The sequence below is a fragment of the Brassica rapa genome, chromosome A10 (genome assembly GCF_000309985.2).
Source record: "Brassica rapa cultivar Chiifu-401-42 chromosome A10, CAAS_Brap_v3.01, whole genome shotgun sequence".
Classification (NCBI taxonomy): Eukaryota; Viridiplantae; Streptophyta; class Magnoliopsida; order Brassicales; family Brassicaceae; genus Brassica; species Brassica rapa.
The window spans coordinates 4,146,382-4,158,819 of NC_024804.2; positions in this window are offsets into that span (position 1 = coordinate 4,146,382).

Sequence of the window (12,438 nt, forward strand, 5' to 3'; positions counted from 1 at the left end):
TTTGATTTTAGTTATAGAATTGATTATTTTATTTGATAGAAGAAGCATTTTTACTTTTTTTTTCATCTATTTGAACATGTAATATATTTGTAATAAATGACTGTGTTGACAATATGACTCTAAAATTCATATAATATGATCTCAAACAAAATAATTATGTTTTTTGGTATAAAACCGAATAAACCGAAAACCGACGGTATATAAACCGAACCGAACCGAAGTAAATATGGATTTAGAATGGTAGTTATATTTTACTAACCGAAATACCAAAAACCTAAAAAAACCGAACCGAAACCGAACCGATATCCGGATTGAACACCCCTAGTTTAATATTTAGGAGTTGGGGTAATGTTTAATATTTAGGAGTTGTGAATGAAGTCATAATCCTATACTATTTCGGCCATGTGGATTAGAGCATTCGGTGCATATGTATGTGGTCAATAATATATACTATTTCATATTTTAATTTTATTCAAAATATTATAACTATGTATAATAGTTTACATTTTGGTTTGGATTTAGAGATTGAAGTTTAGGGTTTAGTATATAGGAGTTGTGTAATGTTTAATATTTAGGATTTTTGTACAGAGTTATAATCTTATACTATTTCGGCCATGTGGAATAAAACACTTAGTGCATATGAATGTGGTCAATAAACATGTAACGTGGATGATTCCTTTTTTTCGTGTGAAATAGTTTCTACGCACACTTAACCATATATTTATGGATTATATGGATACATAGACCACATTTTTACCAGGTAATGGCAAAGAAAAAGGATATACCCGGATGAATTAGAGTGTAAATGTTATTTTCTTCATTATGTCAAAATCATTGCTATTTACCTAATTTGTCTTCAAAACATGGCTAGTACACAAATAAGCCCTTGATTAAAAACACATCGTAAAATATATCTGCGACAGTTAGCAAAAAAAAAAAAAAAAAAAAAAAAAAAATATATATATATATATATATATATATATATATATATATATATATATATATATATATATATATATATCTGCGACAAAAACATAAAATAATATAATTGAACGATATATATATATATGGCAACTTTAGTTTTTACGTTTAGAGCCTCAAAGCACGTCTTCTGACCTTTGTTCCCTCTTACTCAGAGACTCTTTTTTATTATTTTAGGCCTCTTATTAGAAGTTCGAACTAGTCTACATGTTAGTGAACTATGAAGTAATCACAAGCTTAAAAACCTAAACAATATACAGAATTTAAGGCTTTCAAATTTAAATAGCATAAAACGTTTACATGATAGAGTGATAAAACTCTATAGCGAGATAAAGCTTGCATGAGCACATCATGATAGTTAAAATCTCATAACTATGAAACTACTTAGGTAGAAATTAGCAAAACCAACTATGAAATAAAAGATAGTAGCTAGCGTTTGGATCCACGGCCACACGGACCATGCTTTCCTCTCCCTTGTGCTGTCTTCCATTCCAAATCTTGGTATTTGATAGGAGGTTTTGTCTCTCTCCCACCTCTTGTCAAGCTGAGAGAGCCCATTGACTCTATCTCGGCTTCATCCATGTCACTTAGCACAGAGAAACAAGAAGGGCTCTCGAATGCATTAGCGCTAGGTGTTGTGGTTACGGGGTCAACAACAGAAGTTTTTTGGACCTCCATGTTGATATTGTTTGATGGAACAGTTTCCACAATGGGTGTTGTAGTGGCAGCAGGAGCAGATAGAACATCTGCTAAGATGGTTGTAAAAGTGATCAAGCTTGGCGATGCAGCAGGTGCGACTTGGCTTTCCGTAGAAAGATATGAGGAAACAAACAGTGGTTCATGATCAGTAACAAAATCCGTACCTGAGCTTGGAGCAACTTTAGACGTGGTGGTTTCTTGGTCAGAGAGCTCTTTTTGTTGAAATGTTGAAGTAAAAAAAAAAATTGGTAAACCATTCTCCAAAGAGAGAATGTAAAAGCTCCGGTGGCCACGCGCTGTGGAAATCTGGTGTGGTGCGGATTCAAACTCGGGTACCTTGGGGATCCACGGAACGCCTTGACCACCCGACCTTCAGCCTCCTAAAATTCCAGAGAATATTACCTTCAGCCACCCGACCTTCAGCCTCCTAAGACTAATGTACCTGTTGTGGATATTGACATCATTATTCATCAAAATAAGAATGCCGCTCCATCTACTGAAGTAAAGAGAGAGAAAATACTATATGTGATATATATATATATAGGAGGGTTGCCGTAGTTTTCTATGACATTGATATACAACAGTACTTGTTGCAGTCTCCATGGTGTATGCACACTGAAATAAAAAATAACCAAACATTAGTCTCTCTCTCTTTTAAGTGATCAATTATGTAATATATCACGAACCTCATTTTTGAGCCATATACTTTGCTTTAATATTCCACAATATCATATAACTTACCGATCAGTTCCACAGCCTTGTCTATGTTGAAAACATGGAGATCTTGTTTCAGAGAGGAAGACTTATCCTTGACAGTGAAGTGCCGTGTAATTATCAGTCCTATAAAATCGATTGCACCCTTAACTTGTTCTGACTCATGCTCTGTGACAGTAGGAAATTTAGACCAAGAATGGTCTTCATCGTCTCAAGATATCGCCAAACACCAGTAGATGTAAGACCCTAAAAAACAATCTAAGAAACTCAGTAAAAATTGGTTGAAGAAAGTGGTTATATAGATACTGTATGTCAATCTAGAGATAAGGGGAAAATGTGTTAATACATTTCCAAAAAGTTGCATTTTCTAGAATCCATAATCTCCAACTTGTCAAGAACTTATTGGAAGATGAATTTACTCAATTTTGGAAAAGAGGGGGTCATCACTATTTTACATTTCTATATTTTCAATCAACTTCATAATTATCAGAAAACCCACGCGCAATTAGACTGATAGGAACCCAAAGACAAACATTGCATCCTCTCTTCAAAGAACGAACGTTCTCCTTGAAAATCTCCTATCAGTACCCAGTCTCTTGCTTTGAAACAAAGAACTCCACTTCTGGAGCTGAGATATCAACCGTTGTTGCTGCCATAGTTGTGGTTTATTTCTTGTGGTTTCTTTCTTCTTCCCTAGACTTTTAAGACAAGTTTGAAATTGGATATGCTGAGGAGAAGTTGAATCAAAAGTTGCTTGATCTTATACGTGCAAGTAACAATGAGGAGTTTAATAAGAACTAAGTCGCCTCTTTGACAATTCTGGAGAAAACTGTGTTTTGCTTTGTTTAGGATTACAGATGCGGAAACAAATTTGGGTGAAAGTTAAATTCGTGAAGCTCATCTTGCTAAGGCTCTCTATTTCATCAGGATTAGTGACAAGATATATGATTTGAGTCTCTTACAGTTAAAAGAACTATTCACTTACCAAGAACATGATTACTCGTTAAATGTTTTTCTTTGATCTAACTAGGTAAAAGCTTTGGAACAACTGAAACTCACTGAAGCCAAAACTGTTGTTGTGGGTAAGAAAATGGAAACTGTAACTTCATCTACTTAAACGGCTAAGTGCTCCAAATATCAAGTTTTGATTGATCTGAATTCTAAGCCAAATGTTACTTCCTGTACTTAAAATTGACAGGTGGTTGATGCGCCTGAAATCTTAATGGTTATTGGGAAAATCTCGTTCCTTGATCTAGAACTAAAGCTTGAAAGAATGACACAATCAAATTTGACGGGTACGTTTCCAGGGAGAACTTGTGCTCCCAAATTTCACTAGATCAAAGAGACTTGAAAAATCGCCAAATGGTGATGTCGAATAGTTTGTTACACAAGGAAACTCAAGAACTAACAAGAGAATACAAAAACCTTGTAAATATCAAATAGACTTTGCCCTAAGCTATTTATCTTATGTTGATGTCTCCTTTCTCGTATTCGCCAACGTGTTCTGATGTTTGTATATCATTTTCTTATACGTACCTTAACTTAGTCAACACATTAATTACACACACACACACACACACACATATATATATATATATATATATATAAGCATGTGTGATGATAATAAGCTGGAGTGGGCTTGGAGCAGTCTTCCGCCCAAATACATGAAGAGCACGGGCCTTAGACACTATGGGGTTTGGAACAAAACCCTCACAAAGGTACAATGATTTAGTTTAAGAATTATAAAATATAAAGTTAAAGGATTATGTTTATGATTTAGATTTTGGTTATTTTTGATTTAGGGTTTGAATTTTTGAGAATATAAGGTATGGAATTTGAATTTAATATTTGGGTTTATAATTGAGTTTAAGGTTTATGTGGGAACCGAAATTCGCACTGTCGATTTCCGTTTAAATAAGGAAACTAGGAAAACCCTAATTTCCCAGAGGACCCGGATATCTGCTAATTACCACACGTCAAGCAATCAGAACACGAGAATAACAACGACAAAGTATAATAAATCGAAAAAGAGAGCAAAGAAGATCTTATTCCGAATTTGCGTATGAGCGTTTACAACAAGGTATAAGCCTGGGCTCGAGAGCTGTCGGCGAGATTCCTAGTTCTAGTAACCCTAAGACGGCTAAACCTAATTGAGTCGCAGCTCGAAATAACAAAAACGGAAAATTGCCTAAATTGCTCTAAGTGCTAAGTTTGCTCTGAAAAAGTTCTCTCTTCATGCTCCTCGCCTAGGACTCCTTATATACTAGCTCCAAGGTCGGTTTACGCTTTTACTCTTCTGCCCTTAAGCCGTCATAGCATAAAAATGGAGATATTCCATTTCTCCCGATCTTCACAATTATCTTCAAAACTTCCGTATTTATCCGCGGAAACTAGACATTTATCCTTCCTTGTGGGCCAAGCGTAAACCGTGCTGCGGTTTACGGGCTTTTGATTAAGAAATCGTAGGATGGGCCTCGAGTCGTGTTTTAGGTCCCCTTGGGCCGTCTTCCGACTCGACACGTTTACTACGATATCTTTTTGATAAAGAACGAACCTTCCGCGGTTTCTAATCCGCGAAGTTTGATCGATGAGTTAGAATAGCGGAAAACATGGACTGAGCTTGCTAAGGTCTTCGAGAGATAGCATTCGAAGGTTTGACGAGAATGCATGGATTGATGTCTGTCGATGTTCGGAAGAGTTCAATCGCTACACAGCGACCGAACTTCGGCTCGAGCCCGGTCGCTACGTAGCGACCGAGCGGGACGAGCGCTCGGTCGCTACGTGACGACCGAGCTTTGGCTTGAGCTCGGTCGCTACGTAGCGACCGAGCGGGACGATCGCTCGGTCGCTACGTAGCGATCGAGCTTTGGCTCGAGCTCGGTCGCTACATAACGACCGAGCGGGACGAGCGGGACGAGCGCTCGGTCGCTACATAGCGACCGAGCTTTGGCTCGAGCTCGGTCGCTACGTAGCGACCGAGCGGGACGAGCGCTCGGTCGCTACGTAGCGACTGAGCTTTGGTTCGAGCTCGGTCGCTACGTAGCGACCGAGTGGGTCGGACGTTCGATTGCTATGCAGCGACCGATATCGGCCCGAACTTGGTTGCTACGTAGCGACCGGACGGCGTGTATGCGCAGTAGTTACGCAACGACCGAGCCTGGTTTGTTTGGTTTGAATCATCAAGGATACTTCTTCGTAAAAAATTCGTATTGGTTATATTTTACGAAAGTTGTATCCTTCTTTTTACTATCTCTTTCGGAAATACGATCTCCGAGGATTTTCGGGTGGTAATTCCGTCGTAACCGTTTTGGCCCCAACAGTTAGCCCCCAAGCCTGTTAGGATCATGCATCGTAGGATCCTAGCGTGCGGTTAGGCATGTTTGGCAAGTTAGGCGTGATGGATGGAATTAATTTCTGAAAGTCCGAGCTTGAATAGTAAATCCTCATGCCTATAAGAAGAGAGGTAACTTGTTTCACAATTTTTTCACTTTCTTGTCTTTCTCTAAGATCTTTCTTAAGAAAAACTTTCTTTCTTTTCTCTCCACCCTTTTCCTCTATTTTCTCAAGAGAAGTGTAAAGATGTCGAGCAAGAAAAAGGTTGCGAAAAAAGGGTCTTCGTCCGTGATTGCTTATGAAGAGCTCATTGTTCCGAAGATGGAGTTCGTGTCTCACTCGGTACATCCCGCCGAGAACGAGGCATGGTGGGTTGCTCATTACGGTTCGATGACTCCTCCCAAAGAGAAGTCGTTCCCGGTCCTGACCCATCGTGGAGTCGAGAAAGAGGATGCAAGCAGGAGTACCGACGAGTTTCTTGCGACCATGCGATCGTTCTACCATATCCCGGATGCTGTGGAGTTCCGAGTTCCCTATCCCGGAGAGTGTGCTAACAGCCCCCCGGAGGGTTACTTCACTTGCTACGAGGCGTTCGTAGTGCGTTGTCGCTTATGGTTCCCAATCCCCGAAATCCTTGTTCGAGTATTGGACCGTTTCGAGGTTTCGATAAGCCAGTTGACTCCCCTTGCCATTCAGCATCTTATTGGGATCCTGATCCTGAGCTACGAGCATGGCCTTTCCCTTTCCGTCGATCATTTTGAAGCGCTTTTGAGGCTTCAACTCGTCAAAGATACGGACAAGCATAGGCTGGTCCCTCGGAAGTTTATGTCAGTGGTCAAGAAGTTCATTTTGAACTTCAACTCGTGGAAGAAGTTTTTCTTCTTTGTTCGTTTAGACGCTGCGTCTGTCGAAGAGAGTTGCATTCCACTGTTTCGGAGGTTACCGAACGATCGTCCTTTCATCAATCCTCTTGCTCCGTTCCCTGAGGACACTATTGAGGTGAGGGATCTTCTCAGGAATGGTCCCTTCTTTTGGACTTCCTTTACGCCGAAGAGGGTTCGGAGGGCACTGAGGTTCGTGCACCCTGGTCCTGCCTCGGTTGCGGACACGGGAAGTGACTCTGAACCTGATGACCAGAGTCCCGCTGTAGCCCCACCAGCTGTGCCGGAGTCGAGCTCTTGGAAGGGAAAAGATATCGACCTTGGCGATATAGAATTTTCGATGGATGACTCTATGCTTCCAGGATGGGATCCGAACCTAGCTTATGGCGATGGGAGTGGCTCGAGCGAGGCCCCTATCCCGGACTTTGATGATTTCTTTGCCGGTCTACCGCCGGGTTTTGATGCTCCTCCACCTGCGAAAGAGTCGGCGAGGCCGAATCATCAACGGGGTATGATTTTTTCGAAAATATTCATGATTGCCTAGGTTTTTCCTTTTCTGCTTACAATGCGTTAATTGATTTCGCAGGGCCTTAACTTGCTTGGCTCGGCCATTGAAGCGAGTCATAGGGAGGCTATGATCTATCGTTTCAAAGCGGAGAAAGCAGAACGAGATCTCGCTCACGTGCAAGGGGAGATCTTGGAGCGAGAAGCGCAACTTACTCGCGATCATGCGCGGGCTGTTCGTAAGGCGGAAAGGAAAGGCAAAAGAGAAATCGTCGAGGTGATGAAGACTCGTGCCTCTCAATTCCAAGTTGAGTATGGGAACCTCAAGAACGCCTTTACCTCGGTGGGTGATTTCCGTGAGTGCCGCGGTTCGGCCGGAAGTCTTTGGAGGACGCGAGCCGATGACTACGTGTTCGAGGACGAAATGAGCTTGATGAAGAGTGGGATGAATGAACGTGCCCATGCTGAGGCGCTTATCCCTCCGATCGACGAGCGGATTCAAGGGTTCTGGGATTCCATCCCGGTTTCCCCTGATACCGAGGAGGTTTCAACCGGGTTTCCCGATGGTGGCGAGGAAGTGGATCGTCCCGCGGATGCATTCGGTGCTTCGTTGTCCGGGGACTTTGACTTTGGATTATGAGCGGTGGAGTAGTTATCGAAAGAAAGATGTTCGTCTTGCTGTTTTATGTTTATGGCCGAGTGTGGCCGAGAGATTTGTATGGGCCTGTTTTGGCCGTTTTTATTGCTTATCGGGACTGACCGTTGGTGGCTTCGAATCCCCTTGCCGCTTTACGCGGTTATTTATATGATGAATGTTTCGTTTTTCGAGTTTTTCCCGAGTAGGTTCGAAGTAAATATGAGTTCTCGTCTCATATTCAATTCCGATGAGACGTCCAATCTGTTGGTTCGTTCGTGATTTTCGTAAGAATTACCCATCTTTACGATTTTCGAGAACATTGAGATACGAACGGAGAGACATGATTTAGGATCTCGTATCTTTTAGATATCATGCCTTGAGATGTTTGAGACCAGAGCATTGGGTTTAGGGCAAGACCTAGGTTTACTTTCGGTTAAGGTTTGTGCGGTGACTAGCCGGCTATCGTTTTTCCTGTTGCGATTTCTTCCTGACTCGTACCGATTTAAAGTCCGCGATAGGTTCTCGGCTTATATGACTTGTATGGTACGAATCGAGCATCTTCTCAGAGTCAACTGGAAGTGCTAAACCAAAATTTCGGATTTTTGTTGTAGCGCGCTTTTGTCCTTGTGCTGGACGTTTTGAAGATCAAAAGAGTGATCGAATTGCGTTTGTTTAAGACAGCTAGCGTGTTCGTCGGGGCCAATCGACGAACGGGGTGTAAGGTTTTGGACAATTTGTTAGTATTATCCTCGAATTTTAACTTTTGCGACGTCTCGCAGTTATTTCGAGGATTGTACATGTATTTTTGTATGTTTGAAAGATGATGATTTTTACGATTTTTGGGCCGGATGAGGCCGCAGACAAGCGTAAAACGGATGTCTTAATGTTTCCAGGCGTGTCCTGAAAGTTTCTTTTGTGTTTTACTGAAGCGTAAGCGTTTTCGATGAAAAGGGACAACATATTTTGTAAAAGTTTTTGAAGTTTCTAAAAACTCGATTACAATAATGGCGATTTTTCTAAGTGGGAGTATACGAGTATACGCACCCACTCCCCCCTTTTTTAGAGAGGGGGATAGCTGAACTCGTCTTTTTGACGAGCTGCCTACGTACCCCTTTCGAGGATCAAGCCATCTCGTAGTTCTGTTTCATGCCGCGAGTGTTCTTACTCGGCGGTAGATGTCGCGATGTCCGCCTTGACCGTGTCGATCGCGGCTGGGTCAACGCTATTTTCCGGATGTTCCGGTGAGTTGTAGCGTGGGCTTCGGACTTGTGTCGAGCTTCGACGTCCGATGCGTTTGCGTTGGTAGACGATTTTAATTCGTCTTTTCCCGGGGCGCTTTTGGCCGAAGATCGGTCTATCTTCGTGCGCTTGCCGTTTACAGCTGCAGAAGTCGTGATTTGCCTTAACTTGTGTTCTGCGAGGAAGCATAGCCGCGACTGTTTTTGGCATCCCCAGATGGCCGCGACTCCGCTTGGCGTTGGGAATTTGAGACCCAGGTGGTAGGTTGACGGAACTGCCTGCATGGCGTTGAGCAATGGGGTTCCCATGATCACGTTGTAGATAGCGGGATGATCGACTACCGCGAACTCGACGATTTTTGTGATCTCCTTGGCCATGACTGGCAATTGGATCGAGAGTCATCGATACTTCGCCTGAAAAACCCGTGAGCGGTTTTGGCGTCGGAATTACTTCTCCGAGTTCGATACTCATCCGCTTGAGAGTGTCGCGGAAGATTACTTTGACCGTGCTTCCCGTGTCGACGAGTACCCTTCCGACTTCTAAATCTCGTATGACGAGATCTATGACGAGCGGGTCGCAGTGAGGTTGGTCGATACCGCCGGCTTCTTCCTTTGTGAAGGTGATCGAGCAATTTTGGCCATCTCGAGGAGGAGACCATGTAGGCCGACACGGTATCGCCGCAGTATTGTGATCCTCCGATGATCATATTGACTCTGCGACGATTGTTATCGTTCCCCTTGTCGTCCGGCCTCCTACCGCGTTTATCCCCAGGTTGGTTTCGTAGAGGGGATTTTTCAGCGGGCGGATTTCTGTCCGTCTTTGGAGAGCGATCAGAATCGAGGATGAGATCCTTGACGCTAGTTACTTCCGAGAGCTCTCCAGCGAGTAGCTTTGCGGCCAGTCTTGCTCCCAAGACTTTGCAGTTGGTCGTGGAGTGTCCTCGGGATTGGTGGAACTCGCAAAAGATGTTTTCGTCATACCCTTGATTGCGAGTCCATGTGTTGCCCGTGGTCCGGCCTTGATCCGAATTGATCGCATAGTTATGCGCCCCTTGGAGATCTTCCCCCTCGTGATGGACGTACTTGTCGTTACGAGAGTTCTTCTTTTTCCCTTTCGGATCCACGTCTTTCGAGGATGGTCGTGCCGCCTTATGTTTTTGCGATAAGACTTTAGTTTCTTCCTCGACTATGATGTAGTCCGTCGCCTTGTGGAGGACGTCCTGGATCGTTCGCGGTTTGTCGAGAGTTATCCACTTTCTGAATTTCGACTTGTACCAGAGCGTCTTTCTCAGCGCGTCGATGGCCACTTTGTCACTTATCCCGCTGACCCTGGACATTATCAGCTTGAACCGACTGATAAACTCGCGGAGGGGTTCGTCTTCCCTCTGGGAGAGACTCCAGAGGTAGACATCGGAAGTTTCTCTGTCTATGAATACAGAGTACTGTTTGAGAAATTCCGATGCGAGCTGTCGAAAACTCCCGATGGTGTTGCGACGAAGGCGTGCGAACCATTCGAGCGCTGCTCCTTCAAGATTTTCGACGAACAGGCGGCAATAGCCGGCATCTTTTTTGCCGTCCTTCAGTCTTGCTCTTCCCATCGCAATGTGGAAAGCCTGAAGGTGCGCTTTTGGATCGGCCGTACCATCGTACTTTGGTACTTTTATTTTTCCCGGATCGGACACCCTCATGTCCGAAATGCGACTGGTAAAGGGGGTCTTTCGAGCTCCTTCCAGCAGTCGATCGATCTCGGGTGCAGCACTAGTAGCATGATGGATTTGAGACTTTACGGCTCTCACTTCTGCCGCAGTCTTGGTGATGTAGTCACGAAGATCGCGGATATCCAATGTCTCGTCAGTGGATTTCCGAGCTTGTCGGCGTTTATGGCGAGTGAGCTCGGTTTGCTTTTCAGCCAGCTCCTCTTGTTCGTTCCAATAGGCGATTTCCTCTTCTTCCGTCATTGGTTTTTCGAACGGGGAGCCTTCCCGAGCGGATCGGCTTCTGGTCCTTCTTGGATGTCTGTCGACGTCCTCGTTGGTGTCGTTGGAAACATCGCTAGGATCCAGATCAATGTGTTCGGCTTCGTTATCCTCCGAGTTCTTTGCAGGGGGCGGAAGACTTTCAGGGTTCCCCTTTTCGATGGGAGATTTTTCGCTAGGGTTTTGACCGGAAGGTCATTCCCGCGCGACTCCTGATCTGTCGAGTGGGGTAGCGAAGTCGAGCCTTTTCCCGTGGATTTTAGTGGTTCCACGGGGACGGATTGCTTGAGTCCTTGCCGTTAAGGTTTCAACCTGTTTGGTCAAGGTATTCACGAGCTTATCCTGTTCTTCCGACCTTTTCTCATAGGTGGCGAACATCTTTTTAAACTCCTCGAACGTCGCGGCGTTGGCTTGTGCGTTGGTCGCGGATACGTCCGCTACTGGAGTGTGGAGATCGGTGCCGCTGCCTCCGTTAAGAGGAGTTTGCACGTTATCCGCGTCGTTAGTTGACATGTCTGATTGAGAGTGGTGTGGCTTTTGCGGGTTAGATTGATCCGTACCCCCACCCTCCTTCTAGCGCCAAACTGTGGGAACCGAAATTCGCACTGTCGATTTCCGTTTAAATAGGGAAACTAGGAAAACCCTAATTTCCCTGAGGACCCGAATATCTGCCAATTACCACACGTCAAGCAATCTGACATTTATCCTTCCGACTCGACACGTTTACTATGATATCTTTTTGATAAAGAATGAACCTTCCGCGGTTTCTAATCCGCGAAGTTTGATAGATGAGTTAGAATAGCGGAAAACATGGACTGAGCTTACTACGGTCTTCGGGAGATAGCATTCGAAGGTTTGACGAGAATGCATGGATTGATGTCTGTCGATGTTCGGAAGAGTTCAATCGCTACACAGCGACCGAACTTCGGCTCGAGCCCGGTCGCTACGTAGCGACCGAGCGGGACGAGCGCTCGGTCGCTACGTGGCGACCGAGCTTTGGCTTGAGCTCGGTCGCTACGTAGCGACCGAGCTTTGGCTCGAGCTCGGTCGCTACGTAGCGACCGAGCTTTGGCTCGAGCTCGGTCGCTACGTAGCGACCGAGCGGGACGAGCGCTTGGTCGCTACGTAGCGACCGAGCGGGACGAGCGTTCGGTCGCTACGTAGCGACCGAGCTTTGGCTCGAGCTCGGTCGCTACGTAGCGACCGAGCGGGACGAGCGCTCGGTCGCTACGTAGCGACCGAGCTTTGGTTCGAGCTCGGTCGCGACGTAGCGACCGAGTGGGTCGGACGTTCGATCGCTATGCAGCGACCGATATTGGCCCGAACTTGGTTGCTACGTAGCGACCGGACGGCGTGTATGCGCAGTAGTTACGCAACGACCGAGCCTGGTTTGTTTGGTTTGAATCTTCAAGGATACTTCTTCGTAAAAACTTCGTATTGGTTATATTTTACGAAAGTTGTATCCTTCTTTTTAC